Genomic DNA, 10,612 nt, shown 5'->3' on the forward strand with positions numbered 1-10,612 from the left:
CACACCCTGTTGATCCACGGCGACTGGTCTGCCGACATAACAGCACGAGAGGGCTACAACAGACATCTTCCGTCACGACGTCCCTCTAAGGCCCTTCTGCTAGCTTGCTAGCCCCGGCCCGCTCGCTGCCTGAATCGCCGTGTCTCCGGCCCGAGCCACTGGACCCTATGACAACTAGGCTACGCATGCCTCTCCCTAATGTCAATACGCCTTGTCAATTGCTGTTTTGGTTAGTGATTATTGCCTTATTTCACTGTAGCGCCTCTAGCACTGCTTAATACGCCTTAGTTAACCCTTTAGTTCCACCTCCCACACATGCAGAGACCTCACCTGGTTTAAATGATGTTTCTAGAGACAATATCTATCTCATCGTCACTCAATGCATATGTTTACCTCCACTGTATTCACATCCTAAAATACCTTTGTACATTATGCCTTGAATCTATTCTTCTGCGCCCAGAAATCTGCTCCTTTTACGCTCTGCCTAGCAGTGCCTAGCTCCACTCCCATTCCCCAGGTGCTCTCATTTGTTGACTTCTGTAACCTTAAAAGCCTTGGTTTCATTCATGTTAACATTAGAAGCCTCCTCCCTAAGTTTGTTTTATTCACTGCTTTAGCACACTCTGCCAACCCGGATGTCCTACCCGTGTCTGAATCCTGGCTTAGGAAGACCACCAAAAACCCTGAAATTTCCATCCCTATCTATAACATTTTCCAACAAGATAGAACTGCCAAAGGGGACGGAGTTGCAATCTACTGCAGAGTTCTGTTTTACTATCCAGGTCTGTGCCCAAACAATTTGAGCTTCTACTTTAAAAAATCCACCATTCCAGAAACAAGTCTCTCACAGTTGCTGCTTGCTATAGATCACCTTCTGCTCCCAGCTGTGCCCTGGACACCATATGTGAAGTGACTACCCCACATCTATCTTCAAAGCTTGTGCTGCTTGGTGACCTAAACCAGACCTGACTGCCCTTGACCAGCACAAAAATATCCTGTGGCGTACTTCATTAGCTCCGAATAGCCCCCGTGATATGCAACTTTTCAGGAAAGCTAGGAGCCAATATACACAGGCAGTTAGGAAAGCTAAGGCTAGCTTTTTCAAACAGAAATTTGCATCCTGTAGCACAAACTCAAAAAAAGTTCTGGGACACTGTAAAGTCCATGGATAATAAGAGCACCTCCTCCCAGCTGCCCACTGCACTGAGGCTAGGAAACATTGTCACTACTGATAAATCCACTATAATAGATTTCAATAAGCATTTTTCTACGGCTGGCCATGCTTTCCATCTGGCTACCTCTACCCCAGTCAACAGCCCTGCACCCCCCACAGCAACTTGCTCAAGCCTCCCCCTTTCTCCTTCACCCAAATCCAGATAGCTGATGTGCTGAAATAGCTGCAAAATCTGGACCCCTACATATCAGCCGGGCTAGACAATCTGGACCCTCTCTTTCTGAAATTCTCTGTTGAAATTGTTGCATCCCCTATTATTAGCCTGTTCAACCTCTCTTTCGTATCGTCTGAGATGCCCAAAGATTGGAAAGCTGCCAAGGTCATCCTCCTCTTCAAAGGGGAGTCACTCTCGATGTTGATATAGACCTATATCTACAGTGCCTTGCGAAAGTATTCGGCCCCCTTGAACTTTGCGACCTTTTGCCACATTTCAGCCTTCAAACATAAAGATATAAAACTGTCTTCTTTTGTGAAGAATCAACAACAAGTGGGACACAATCATGAAGTGGAACGACATTTATTGGATATTTCAAACTTTTTTAACAAATCAAAAACTGAAAAATTGGGCGTGCAAAATTATTCAGCCCCCTTAAGTTAATACTTTGTAGCGCCACCTTTTGCTGTGATTACAGCTGTAAGTCGCTTGGGGTATGTCTATCAGTTTTGCACATCGAGAGACTGAATTGTTTTCCCATTCTTCCTTGCAAAACAGCTCGAGCTCAGTGAGGTTGGATGGAGAGCATTTGTGAACAGCAGTTTTCAGTTCTTTCCACAGATTCTCGATTAGATTCAGGTCTGGACTTTGACTTGGCCATTCTAACCTGGATATGTTTATTTTTGAACCATTCCATTGTAGATTTTGCTTTATGTTTTGGATCATTGTCTTGTTGGAAGACAAATCTCAGTCCCAGTCTCAGGTCTTTTGCAGACTCCATCAGGTTTTCTTCCAGAATGGTCCTGTATTTGGCTCCATCTATCTTCCCATCAATTTTAACCATCTTCCCTGTCCCTGCTGAAGAAAAGCAGGCCCAAACCATGATGCTGCCACCACCATGTTTGACAGTGGGGATGGTGTGTTGCTTTTACGCCAAACATAACGTTTTGCATTGTTGCCAAAAAGTTCAATTTTGGTTTCATCTGACCAGAGCACCTTCTTCCACATGTTTGGTGTGTCTCCCAGGTGGCTTGTGGCAAACTTTAACCGACACTTTTTATGGATATCTTTAAGAAATGGCTTTCTTCTTGCCACTTCCATAAAGGCCAGATTTGTGCAATATACGACTGATTGTTGTCCTATGGACAGAGTCTCCCACCTCAGCTGTAGATCTCTGCAGTTCATCCAGAGTGATCATGGGCCTCTTGGCTGCATCTCTGATCAGTCTTCTCCTTGTATGAGCTGAAAGTTTAGAGGGACGGCCAGGTCTTGGTAGATTTGCAGTGGTCTGATACTCCTTCCATTTCAATATTATCGCTTGCACAGTGCTCCTTGGGATGTTCAAAGCTTGGGAAATGCTCTCTGCGCTTGTAACGGACCTCTGAGACTATCACAGTGTAGGTGCATTGATACGGAGACTTGATTACACACAGGTGGATTGTATTTATCATCATTAGTCATTTAGGTCAACATTGGATCATTTAGAGATCCTCACTGAACTTCTGGAGAGAGTTTGCTGCACTGAAAGTAAAGGGGCTGAATAATTTTGCACGCCCAATTTTTCAGTTTTTGATTTGTTAAAAAAGTTTGAAATATCCAATAAATGTCCTTCCACTTCATGATTGTGTCCCACTTGTTGTTGATTCTTCACAAAAAAATACAGTTTTATATCTTTATGTTTGAAGCCTGAAATGTGGCAAAAGGTCGCAAAGTTCAAGGGGGCCGAATACTTTCGCAAGGCACTGTATCCTACCCTTCTTTCTAAGGTCTTTGAAAGCCAAGTTAACAAACAGATTACTGACCATTTAAAATCCCACCGTACCTTCTCCGCTATGCAATCTGGTTTCCGAGCTGGTCATGGGTGCATCTCAGCCACGCTCAAGGTCCTAAACAATATCATAACCTTCATCGATAAGAGACAACACTGTGCAGCTGTATTCATCGACCTGGCCAAGGCTTTCGACTCTATCAATCACCACATTCTTATCGACAGACTCAACAGCCTTGGTTTCTCAAATGACTGCCTCGCCTGGTTGACCAAATACTTCTCAGAAAGAGTTCAGTGTGTCAAATCGGAGGGCCTGTTGTCCGGACCTCTGGCAGTCTCTATGGGGGCTTCCTATTTCGCAACAAAGCGTCCTTCACTCATGCTGCCTAACATACCCTCGTAAAACTGACTTTCCTACCGATCCTTGACTTTGGCGACGTCATTTACAAAATAGCCTCCAACACTCTACTCAACAAATTGGATGCAGTCTATCACAGTGCCATCCATTTGTCACCAAAGCCCCATATACTACCCACCACTGCGACCTGTATGCTCTCGCTGGCTGGCCCTCGCTTCATATTCGTTACCAAACTCACTGGCTCCAGTTCATCTATAAGTCTTTGCTAGGTAAAGCCCCGCCTTATCTCAGCTCACTGGTCACCATAGCAGCACTCACCCGTAGCACGCGCTCCAGCAGGTATATCTCACTGGTCACCCCCAAAGCCAATTCATCCTTTGGCTGCCTTTCCTTCCAGTTCTCTGCTGCCAATGACTGGAACGAACTGCAAAAGTCACTGAATCTGGAGACTTATATCTCCCTCACTAGCTTTAACCTGTCTAGGACTGGGGCTCCGCTAGCAGCCAATGAAATTGTAGGGCGCCAAATACAAATCAACAGAAATCTCAAATCAAATTTCTCAAACATACAAGTATTTTACACCATTTTAAAGATACAATTCCAAAAGTTATAATGTTCAAAAAGTTATATTACAGGTCAAAGAAATTTGTCAAACTAAGTATAGAATCAATCTTTAAGATGTTTTTATCATAAATGTTCCAACTGGAGAATTCCATTGTCTGTAGAAAAGCAATAGAACGAGAGAAACCTCTCTTGTGAACGCACGTGACTGAGAACGAGGATGCTGCCGGACCCCTTAATCAAACAGCTGCCATTTGCTCCCACTTCATAGTAGAAGCCTGAAACAACATTCTAAATACGGTTGACATCTAGTGGAAGCCTTAGGAAGTGCAAAATAACCCATGTCCCAATGCGTATTCGATAGGGGCTGAGTTCAAAAACTACAAACCTCAGATTTCCCACTTCCTGTTTGGATTTTTTTCTCAGGTTTTTGCCTGCCATATGAGTTCTGTTATACTCACAGACATCATTCAGAGTGTTTTCTATCCAATACTATTGGATCTGGGACTGAGTAGAAGGTAGTTTACTCTGGGCACGCTATTCATCCAAAAGTGAAAATGCTGCCCCCTATCCCAAAGAAGTTTAAGCACCAGCTGTCAGAGCAGCTCAGAGATCACTGCACCTGTACATAGCCCATCCAACTACCTCATCCCCATACTGTTATTTATTCTATTATTTTGCTCCTTTGCACCACAGTATCTCTACTTGCACATTCATATTCTGCACATCTATCACTCTATTGTTTAATTGCTATATTGTAATTTTTTCACCACTATGGCCTATTTATTGCCTTACCTCCGTTATCCTACCTCATTTGCACACACGGTATATATATTTTTTCTACTGTATTATTGACTGTACATTTGTTTATTCCATGTGTAACTCTGTGTTGTTGTTTGTGTCATTACTTTGCTTTATCTTGGCCAGGTCGCAATTGTAAATGAGAACTTGTTCGCAACTAGCCTACCTGGTTAAATAAAGGTTAAATAAAAATGTAAAAAAAATTAAATATCCCAAATAGTCTGTTTAGTTGGCGCCATCGATTTGAGTAATCCACCTGTTCAACATGCAGAGAAAGCAATCCAAAAAGCTACTGCTAAACTTTGTTAAAAAAGGTAAAAATACGTTTCTAATCAACCGTCAGGTACCCTAAAATGTAATTAAACTATAATATTTCATACGGAAAGAAGTATGTTCAATAGAAAAACGATAATAGCAGGTGCGCATCCTCTTCATCGTGCGCGCACAGACTGATTTCCAACTCTGAGTCCCAGTACTAAAACTCATAATTCTTCCTCATTTTGGAGGAAACAATCCTGAAACCTTGATCAAAGACTGTTGACATCTAGTGGAAGCCATAGGACTTGGAATCTGGGAGCTGGATTTTGATATTCCCCTATACTTTCCATTGTAAGATCATGGGCTCTCAAAAAAGAAAAAATCTGGTTGGTTTTTCTTTGGATTTTCTCCTACCATATCTATTGTGTTATAGTATCATACATTATTTTAAGATTTCTACAAACTTAAGTGTTTTCTATACAATGGTACCAATTATATGCATACCCTGGCTTCTGGGCCTGAGTAACAGGCAGTTTGCTTTGGGCATGTCAGGCAGGGGGAAATTGAGAAAAAGGACCCTAGCCTAAAGAAGTTTAAAAACAGCTTTAACAGGAGACAGAATGCGACCGTATCATCATCTAATTGGCCTTCACATAACTCTTATAGAATTTCCATGTGGACGGGGATATTGCAAATTTACTGGAGGACAATTTATTTTTAACTAAGACAAAATAATTTATAACTGAATTTGTCCAGTACGATAAAGGTTCAGCAAATCCCCTTATTGTTTGGGATACCTTTAAATGTACCTTCAGGGGTCATTCAATTCAATATTCATCAATACTTTTAAAAAAGCAGTTTCTGGCTAAAGGTACAAGACTAACAAGGGAAATTAGTGAACTAATAGTGCAGGTAGATAGCAATAAAAATTATACTACAGAGACACAAAATAAGTTAGAGGAAAAACAAAAATAACTGGAGGAAATTATTCACGAACAATCTAATGTAATTTATTACAAAAATTAAGCAAACTGGATGGAATATGAAGAAAAATTAACCAAATTCTTCCTGAATCTCCAACACAGGAAGGCTAACAAAAATAATTTGCAGAAACTTGTTACTGAAGAGGGAGACATCAACGATTATCCGATTTATATTTTTATAAGAAGAAGCTAAATATTTTAATAAGCAGATGTTCTCTTTTCTGTCTCATCCTCACCCACTGAATGACGATTACTGTAAAGGAATTCTTTCCAACTAATAAAAAAATGGAAAATTAAGAAATGTACAGAAATAACTTTGAGGCTATTACATCCTTTCAGTCTGGAAAAACCACAGGGCTTGATGGCATACCAGTAGATGTATATCAAGCCTTTGCTTATATACTCAAAGCTCCATTGTTTGCGTGTTTTAACTATTCCTATAGAAATGCTAGTCTGTCAGGTACTCAGCAGGAAGGTCTGATTTCACTATTATTAAAACAAGACCCAGATGGCAAATATAAAGATCCAGTCTATCTTAAAAATTAGAGGCCTCTTACACTTCAATGTTGTGATGAAAAAATACTAGCGAAATGCATAGCACTCAGAATTAAAAAGGTTTTACCAGGTATTGTTCATCCTGATCAGACATTTTTTTTTTTTACATGGACGATACATTGGAGATAATATACGACAACTAATAGAACATCATGAAACATCTAAGAAGACCTTTGATAAAGTAAGACTGTATTTTATTTGTAAATGTCTGTATTTTTTCAATTTCGGTGATTCTCTTATAAAATGGGTAAAAGTAATGTATAGCAACCCCAGGTGTAAAATAGTAAACAGCGGTTACTTCTCAGAGAGTTTTGAATTGTCAAGAGGAGTTAAACAGGGGTGTCTGCATATCTATTCGTTATGACCATTGAAATGCTAGCTAATAAAATCAGATCAAATAACAACATGAGAGGATTAGAAAGGCTTAAAAAAAGGGGTCCATGTATGCCGGTGACTCAAGTTTTATATTAAGTCTGCAAGCTAGATCCCTGCAATGTCTCATGGAAGATCTAGATACCTTTTTTGTACTCTCTGGACTAAAACCTAATTATGATAAGTGTACAATATTAAGTATTGGATCTTTAAAAAAATACAACTTTTACATTACCCTGCAGTTTACCTATAAAATGGGCTGACGGTGAAGTAGACATACTTGGTATTCATATCATAGAATATATAAATGAGCTCTCCACAAAGAATTTCAAAAGAAAACTTGTGAAAATAGACAAGCTCCTGCAACCATGGAGAGGTAAATACCTGTCTATTTATGGAAAATTATTCTATTCTTAGTCATATCTGTTTAATCACTTACTTATGGCGGTGCCTACTGTACTCCTGATGATTGGTTTTTCAAAACATACGAGCAAAACATATTTAGCTTTACCTGGGAGGACGCTAAACCAGACAAGATAAAGCGTGCCCATCTATATAATAGGGATCCCGAGTGGCGCAGCAGTCTAAGGCACTACATCTCAGTGCAAGAGGTATCACTGCAGTCCCTGGTTCAAATCCATACTGCATCACTTTGGGTGTCCCATAGGGCGGTGCACAATTGGCCCAGCATTGTCCAGGTCTTTTAGTTAAATAATGGCTAAATATAATAAATACGTAATATGAATTGGGTGGGTTGAGATTATTAAATATATATAAGCACTAAACTGCTTATTCAAAGGATTTACTGGAACCCTAAATGGTTCTCAATTAGATTAATAAAAAAGCTCATCCATTGTTGAATTATTTTTTTCATTTTCGATTAATTGAAAATAATACTTTTTTCAAAGTATCCCTCTTTTTCAAACAAGGATTGCAGAGCTGGCTACAATTTCAATTTCATCCCGCCTGAAACGATAGAACAAATAATATGGCTGAAGTCAAACGTTTGAAAAGGGTATAATACCTACTTCTGTTGTACCCTTAAGCACGGTACTTTACCCCAAAGTGCCCATGACCTGCTCCCTGCCTGTGATGTGTGTGTGTGTGTGTGTGTTGTGTCAGGTTGGTCACTATGACAGAATATCTGTGCAAATTACCAATAAAGCAAGTATGGTGAAATGGAGGCTTAGTCTGTCAAAATAACGTTAGCTGTTTTCCAGTCGTACTAGAACTACAATACCTGCAAGTATTCTGGTGGACTTCACATGCTGGTTGTGGGAGAATATCCATAGCCCAACCTTATTAACCCAGCACCAACAACCCAACCTTTCTGTATTTACAGAAAACAACCCAACTATTGACCCAATGCCTGCAACCCAGCAACTGGGTCATCCAAACAACTCACATTTTTGTATAACTTACAAAACTTACATCTCAAAGCCATGCATGTAAGAAGCCTTGATATGTCTGGTGCACACATATTTCTCTGTCCTCAGTTGGATTGAGGGCCTCAATCTGTATGCTTGCCTTGTAACTGATTGCTTCTAGAAAGAGAGAAGGAACAACACATGATAAAAATGAGCTATCTACTAGTTTAAAGCAATTAAAACCTGTTTGGGTGCATGAACCGCTAGCAGGACACCAACGACAACATCCGGTGAAATTGCAGAGCGCGAAATTCAAAATACAAAAATCGTAATATTAAACTTTCATGAAAATACAAGTGTCACACATCATTTAAAAGTTTAACTTCTTGTTAATCCAACCACGTTGTCAGATTTCAAAAAGGCTTTATGGTGAAAGCATACCATGCGATCTGAGGATAGCGCCCCACATCAAAATACTTTTTCAACCAGCACAGGTATCACAAATAGCGATTAAATAAATCACTTACCTTTGAAGATCTTCCGCTGTTTGCAATCCCAAGGGTCCCAGCTACACAATGAATGGTCGTTTTGTTCGATGAAGTCTTTCCTTATATCCAAAAAAGTCAGTTTAGTTGGCGCCAATGATCTCAGTAATCCACTCGTTCAACGAGCATACACACAAATCCAAACAGTTACAGGTAAAGTTCGTCCAAACAATATTTCTAATTAATCCTCAGGTACTGTAATATCTAAATAAACAATAATAGTTAACTTCTTTGGGATAGGGGGCGGTATTTTGACATCCTAGATGAAAAGCAGGCCTAAAGTAAACTACCTGCTACTCAGGCCCAGAAGCTAGGATATGCATATTTGGTAGATTTGGATAGAAAAAAACACTAAAGTTTCTAAAACTGTTAAAATAATGTCTGAGTATAACAGAACTGAAATGGCAGGCGAAACACTGAGGACAAACCATCCCCCCCCCCCCCCCCCCACAAAAATAATCCTACCACTGATTTCAATGGCTGGCACTTTTATAATAGGGCAAAATCGTGCCCGAATGCAGTTCCTAGGGCTTCCACTAGATGTCAACCGTCTTTAGAAAGAGTTTCAGGCTGGTTTTTGGAAAAATAAGACAGAAATTGTAGTTTTTCTATGTGGCTCCCATTTTGGCTGTAGTGTTTTCAAGCGTGTGAATGAGAGCGCGTTCTTTGGTATTTTTCTCCGGTCGAGACAATAACGATTCTCTGTCTTCAATTGTATCATTTATTTGCGTATTAGGGTACCTAAGGTTTGATTATAAACGATTGATTGACTTGTTTGGATAAGTTTATTGGTAACGTTTGAGATTCATTTTGTATGCATTTTGAAGGAGGGAAACCAAGTGGATTAGTGATTGAAGCGCACCAGCTAAACTGAGTTTTTATGGATATAAAGAAGGACATTATTGAACAAAAGGACCATTTGTAATGTAACTGAGACCTTTTGGAGTGCCAACAGAAGAAGATCTTCAAAGGTAAGGCATATATTATATCGCTATTTCTGACTTTCGTGTCACAACTCCCTGGTTGAAAATGATTTGTTATGCATTTGTTTGCTGGGCGCTGTCCTCAGATAATCGGTTTGCTTTCGCCGTAAAGCCTTATTGAAATCTGACATGGCTGCTGGATTAACACGAAATTAAGCTTTATTTTGATGTATTGCACTTGTGATTTCATGAAAGTTTAATATTTATAGTAATTTGAATTTGGTGCTCATCAATTCTCCGCAAAGTCCCACTGATCCGCAAAAGTTAAGATGGAGAATAGTATGTTTAATAGGGAAGATAAATAACGAAGAGCGCGCACCTCATTCACGCGCCAACAAGACTAATTTTCTAATGAGAGACACGTTGTAGTTTTTCCAACTACTAACTAGACTGTTGACATCTAGTGGAAGCCATAGGAACTGCAATTTGGGTCCTATCTATTTGTATTTCACATAGGCTAGCACTGAGATGGCCTGTGACCTCAACAAAAAAAAAGATTCCGGGGGGATGTTCCTCTGGTTTTCGCCTGCCATATCAGTTCAGTTATACTCACAGACATTATTTTCTGAGTATTTTCTATCCAATGCTACCAAGTATATGTGAATCCTTGCTTCTGGGCCTGAGTAACAGGCAGTTTACTTTGGGCACGTCAAATTCCGAACAAAAAACAGTC

General features: G+C 40.0%; 1 long non-coding RNA gene across 1 annotated transcript in view; it reads right to left on the reverse strand.

The window, feature by feature from the left end:
* The window catches only part of LOC118937884, a 29,318-nt gene extending 20,728 nt beyond the window's left edge, over positions 1-8,590 (reverse strand). The window contains exon 1 of the long non-coding RNA XR_005035296.1: positions 8,476-8,590. This is a non-coding gene — a long non-coding RNA (uncharacterized LOC118937884). The remainder of the gene's footprint in view (positions 1-8,475) is intronic.
* Between the last annotated feature and the right edge of the window lie 2,022 nt (positions 8,591-10,612).

The sequence above is a fragment of the Oncorhynchus mykiss genome, chromosome 12, assembly GCF_013265735.2.
Source record: "Oncorhynchus mykiss isolate Arlee chromosome 12, USDA_OmykA_1.1, whole genome shotgun sequence".
Lineage (NCBI taxonomy): Eukaryota > Metazoa > Chordata > Actinopteri > Salmoniformes > Salmonidae > Oncorhynchus > Oncorhynchus mykiss.